The sequence below is a fragment of the Lagenorhynchus albirostris genome, unplaced genomic scaffold (genome assembly GCF_949774975.1).
Source record: "Lagenorhynchus albirostris unplaced genomic scaffold, mLagAlb1.1 scaffold_29, whole genome shotgun sequence".
Classification (NCBI taxonomy): Eukaryota; Metazoa; Chordata; class Mammalia; order Artiodactyla; family Delphinidae; genus Lagenorhynchus; species Lagenorhynchus albirostris.
The window spans coordinates 1083510-1089760 of record NW_026783366.1 but is presented as its reverse complement, the minus strand read 5'-3'; positions in this window follow the sequence as shown (position 1 = coordinate 1089760).

The following is a 6251-nucleotide window of genomic DNA, read 5'->3' as shown; positions in this document are numbered from 1 at the left end:
CGGAATGAAAACTTGGCTACACAGGAACTGGATTACAAAACAGAACAGGGTCTCAAATTTAGAAACCCAACTTATGCTTGCTTAAGGGGAAAGGTGAGTTGGGGTGCTGCATAAAACCAGAGATTGAAATGAGCACAGATAAAGTTCCTTAAGCCAAATATGGAATAGACAAGAGCTACTCCTTGCTCAACGAAATGGATTCAACACCCCATATTAAACACCTAAGAATATACCTGACTAGGAAGTATCTTAAAACCTATGGATTGCTATGTCTCCGAAAGAGAATCAAGCGTGTGTGCAGGGGCATAAACGCAGCAGTGATAGGATTGGAGAGGTTCGGTGAGCAATTGAAGACCCTTTGAAGTCATATTGCATGGTACCCATTCCACGGGTCTCAACTCTCCAGGTTTAAGGTATTCTTCCTTCAGCTAAAACATGCATGTGGAACCCAGAGTATGATCAACCGTGTGATCGGGAGACGTGTTCCAATATGTGTCAGTTTTCGTCCCCTGGTACTCGGGTGCAACATTCCAGACGCTTTACTAACACTCTCCCGACTTGGAGAGTCAGTGCCTTTAACCTCCTGTTTGGCCCAGTTTGCAATTTCTGCGGAAGATGAACAGGAATAGGGAGAACCAATGACAGACCAGCTGGAGGTGTCTGGACGGGCAAATTTAACTCTCATTTCGCACCAGAAAGAGGAATTAACCAAAGGCTCAGCGTGCCGTGCCGGAACCAGATTAGGGCCTGAAGCCATCCTGCGGTGTTGCGGCCAGCTCACCAGAAATCGAGTTGAAGAAAGGAGCTCAGGGGCACTGTAATTCACAAACCTGCAGAGTTATAAATGACAGCTATCGTCCAAAAATATACTGAAGTAAGGCTGCCAAGAGGACTTGAAAGCGGGGCAGAATTGCAGGAAACCGATTTCAGGAGGTAGACTAGAATTGCATTTAAAGCATAGGAAAAGAGGCAGAACGTCCACAATGATGCACTTGGCCAAAAAGGGCGTATGCGTTTTTTCCTGAATATATTCAGGAAAAAACGCATACGCCCTTTTTGGCCAACCAAGCAAGCTTGCAAAGGAAATCTGCACTACAATGAAGTCTCACTTCCCCCCGGTCAAAAGGGCCATCTGAAAAAAGTGTAAAATCCAGAAAGGCAGGACAGGCCATGGAGAACTGGGAGCCTTGTTATGCTGATGGGCGGGATGTAAATTGCCAACAGCCACTCGGGAGAAGTGTATGGTGTTTCCTGAAACATCTAAAAAACAAAGTAACAGAGCCTAGGGCACTTCCACTTATGGTCCTATAGCTTAGGGAAATTAAAATCAAAAAGACACAGCCACCCCAAAGGTTGAGACGGCTCTGTTTACAAGAACCTGGTTTACGGTACAAGTTCAATATCGCAGAAAGTGAAAAATGGATAAAGAAGTTGTGGTACTTACGTACAATGCAGTATCACTCAGCAATGAAATCTATGTCATCAGGCCAATAGCAGCATAATGAGTGGATTCAGGTATGATGATTCTAACTGAAATAAGTCACACAGAAAAAGAAACATCATAAGATATGACTAATACACGGAATGTAATCTTGGCTACACAGGAACTGAATTACAAAACAGAACAGGGTCTCAAATTTAGAAACCCAACTTATGCTTGCTTAAGGGGAAAGGTGAGTTGGGGTGCTGCATAAAACCAGAGATTGAAATGAGCACAGATAAAGTTCCTTAAGCCAAATATGGAATAGACAAGAGCTACTCCTTGCTCAACGAAATGGACTCAACACCCCATATTAAACACCTAAGAATATACCTGACTAGGAAGTATCTTAAAACCTATGGATTGCTATGTCTCCGAAAGAGAATCAAGCGTGTGTGCAGGGGCATAAACGCAGCAGTGATAGGATTGGAGAGGTTCGGTGAGCAAATGAAGACCCTTTGAAGTCATATTGCATGGTACCCATTCCACGGGTCTCAACTCTCCAGGTTTAAGGTATTCTTCCTTCAGCTAAAACATGCATGTGGAACCCAGAGTATGATCAACCATGTGATCGGGAGACGTGTTCCAATATGTGTCAGTTTTCGTCCCCTGGTACTCGGGTGCAACATTCCAGACGCTTTACTAACACTCTCCCGACTTGGAGAGTCAGTGCCTTTAAGCTCCTGTTTGGCCCAGTTTGCAATTTCTGCGGAAGATGAACAGGAATAGGGAGAACCAATGACAGACTAGATGGAGGTGTCTGGATGGGCAAATTTAACTCTCATTTCGCACCAGGAAGAGGAATTAACCAAAGGCTCAGCGTGCCGTGCCGGAACCAGATTAGGGCCTGAAGCCATCCTGCGGTGTTGCGGCCAGCTCATGAGAAAGCGAGTTGAAGAAAGGAGCTCAGGGGCACTGTAATTCACAAACCTGCAGAGTTATAAATGACAGCTATCGTCCAAAAATATACTGAAGTAAGGCTGCCAAGAGGACTTGAAAGCGGGGCAGAATTGCAGGAAACCGATTTCAGGAGGTAGACTGGAATTGCATTTAAAGCATAGGAAAAGAGGCAGAACGTCCACAATGATGCACTTGGCCAAAAAGGGCGTATGCGTTTTTTCCTGAATATATTCAGGAAAAAACGCATACGCCCTTTTTGGCCAACCAAGCAAGCTTGCAAAGGAAATCTGCACTACAGTGAAGTCTCACTTCCCCCTGGTTAAAGGGTCATCTGTGAAAAGTGTAAAATCCAGAAAGGCAGGACAGGCTATGGAGAACTGGGAGCCTTGTTATGCTGATGGGCGGGATGTAAATTGCCAACAGCCACTCGGGAGAAGTGTATGGTGTTTCCTGAAACATCTAAAAAACAAAGCAACAGAGCCTAGGGCACTTCCACTTATGGTCCTATAGCTTAGGGAAATTAAAATCAAAAAGACACAGCCACCCCAAAGGTTGGGACGGCTCTGTTTACAAGAACCTGGTTTACGGTACAAGTTCAATATCGCAGAAAGTGAAAAATGGATAAAGAAGTTGTGGTACTTACGTACAATGCAATATCACTCAGCAAGGAAATCTATGTCATCAGGCCCGTAGCAGCATAATGAGTGGATTCAGGTATGATGATTCTAACTGAAATAAGTCACACAGAAAAAGAAACATCATAAGATATGACTAATACACGGAATGTAAACTTGGCTACACAGGAACTGAATTCCAAAACAGAACAGGGTCTCAAATTTAGAAAACCAACTTATGCTTGCTTAAGGAGAAAGATGAGTTGGGGTGCTGCATAAAACCAGAGATTGAAATGAGCACAGATAAAGTTCCTTAAGCCAAATATGGAATAGACAAGAGCTACTCCTTGCTCAACGAAATGGACTCAACATCCCATATTAAACACCTAAGAATATACCTGACTAGGAAGTATCTTAAAACCTATGGATTGCTATGTCTCCGAAAGAGAATCAAGCGTGTGTGCAGGGGCATAAACGCAGCAGAGATAGGATTGGAGAGGTTCGGTGAGCAAATGAAGACCCTTTGAAGTCATATTGCATGGTACCCATTCCACGGGTCTCAACTCTCCAGGTTTAAGGTATTCTTCCTTCAGCTAAAACATGCATGTGGAACCCAGAGTATGATCAACCGTGTGATCGGGAGACGTGTTCCAATATGTCTCAGTTTTCGTCCCCTGGTACTCGGGTGCAACATTCCAGACGCTTTACTAACACTCTCCCGACTTGGAGAGTCAGTGCCTTTAACCTCCTGTTTGGCCCAGTTTGCAATTTCTGCGGAAGATGAACAGGAATAGGGAGAACCAATGACAGACTAGATGGAGGTGTCTGGACGGGCAAATTTAACTCTCATTTCCCACCAGGAAGAGGAATTAACCAAAGGCTCAGCGTGCCATGCCGGAAACAGATTAGGGCCTGAAGCAATCCTGCGGTGTTGCGGCCAGCTCACGAGAAAGCGAGTTGAAGAAAGGAGCTCAGGGGCACTGTAATTCACAAACCTGCAGAGTTATAAATGACAGCTATCGTCCAAAAATATACTGAAGTAAGGCTGCCAAGAGGACTTGAAAGCGGGGCAGAATTGCAGGAAACCGATTTCAGGAGGTAGACTGGAATTGCATTTAAAGCATAGGAAAAGAGGCAGAACGTCCACAATGATGCACTTGGCCAAAAAGGGCGTATGCGTTTTTTCCTGAATATATTCAGGAAAAAACGCATACGCCCTTTTTGGCCAACCAAGCAAGCTTGCAAAGGAAATCTGCACTACAATGAAGTCTCACTTCCCCCCGGTCAAAAGGGCCATCTGAAAAAAGTGTAAAATCCAGAAAGGCAGGACAGGCCATGGAGAACTGGGAGCCTTGTTATGCTGATGGGCGGGATGTAAATTGCCAACAGCCACTCGGGAGAAGTGTATGGTGTTTCCTGAAACATCTAAAAAACAAAGCAACAGAGCCTAGGGCACTTCCACTTATGGTCCTATAGCTTAGGGAAATTAAAATCAAAAAGACACAGCCACCCCAAAGGTTGGGACGGCTCTGTTTACAAGAACCTGGTTTACGGTACAAGTTCAATATCGCAGAAAGTGAAAAATGGATAAAGAAGTTGTGGTACTTACGTACAATGCAATATCACTCAGCAATGACATCTATGTCACCAGGCCCATACAGCATAATGAGTGGATTCAGGTTTGATGCTTGTAACTGAAATAAGTCACACAGAAAAAGAAACATCATAAGATATGACTAATACACGGAGTGAAAACTTGGCTACACAGGAACTGGATTACAAAACAGAACAGGGTCTCAAATTTAGAAACCCAACTTATGCTTGCTTAAGGGGAAAGGTGAGTTGGGGTGCTGCATAAAACCAGAGATTGAAATGAGCACAGATAAAGTTCCTTAAGCCAAATATGGAATAGACAAGAGCTACTCCTTGCTCAACGAAATGGATTCAACACCCCATATTAAACACCTAAGAATATACCTGACTAGGAAGTATCTTAAAACCTATGGATTGCTATGTCTCCGAAAGAGAATCAAGCGTGTGTGCAGGGGCATAAACGCAGCAGTGATAGGATTGGAGAGGTTCGGTGAGCAAATGAAGACCCTTTGAAGTCATATTGCATGGTACCCATTCCACGGGTCTCAACTCTCCAGGTTTAAGGTATTCTTCCTTCAGCTAAAACATGCATGTGGAACCCAGAGTATGATCAACCGTGTGATCGGGAGACGTGTTCCAATATGTGTCAGTTTTCGTCCCCTGGTACTCGGGTGCAACATTCCAGACGCTTTACTAACACTCTCCCGACTTGGAGAGTCAGTGCCTTTAACCTCCTGTTTGGCCCAGTTTGCAATTTCTGCGGAAGATGAACAGGAATAGGGAGAACCAATGACAGACCAGCTGGAGGTGTCTGGACGGGCAAATTTAACTCTCATTTCCCACCAGGAAGAGGAATTAACCAAAGGCTCAGTGTGCCGTGCCGGAAACAGATTATGGCCTGAAGCCATCCTGCGGTGTTGCGGCCAGCTCACGAGAAAGCGAGTTGAAGAAAGGAGCTCAGGGGCACTGTAATTCACAAACCTGCAGAGTTATAAATGACAGCTATCGTCCAAAAATATACTGAAGTAAGGCTGCCAAGAGGACTTGAAAGCGGGGCAGAATTGCAGGAAACCGATTTCAGGAGGTAGACTGGAATTGCATTGAAAGCATAGGAAAAGAGGCAGAACGTCCACAATGATGCACTTGGCCAAAAAGGGCGTATGCGTTTTTTCCTGAATATATTCAGGAAAAAACGCATACGCCCTTTTTGGCCAACCAAGCAAGCTTGCAAATGAAATCTGCACTACAATGAAGTCTCACTTCCCCCCGGTCAAAAGGGCCATCTGAAAAAAGTGTAAAATCCAGAAAGGCAGGACAGGCCATGGAGAACTGGGAGCCTTGTTATGCTGATGGGCGGGATGTAAATTGCCAACAGCCACTCCGGAGAAGTGTATGGTGTTTCCTGAAACATCTAAAAAACAAAGCAACAGAGCCTAGGGCACTTCCACTTATGGTCCTATAGTTTAGGGAAATTAAAATCAAAAAGACACAGCCACCCCAAAGGTTGGGACGGCTCTGTTTACAAGAACCTGGTTTACGGTAAAAGTTCAATATCGCAGAAAGTGAAAAATGGATAAAGAAGTTGTGGTACTTACGTACAATGCAATATCACACAGCAAGGAAATCTATGTCATCAGGCCCGTAGCAGCATAATAAGTGGATTC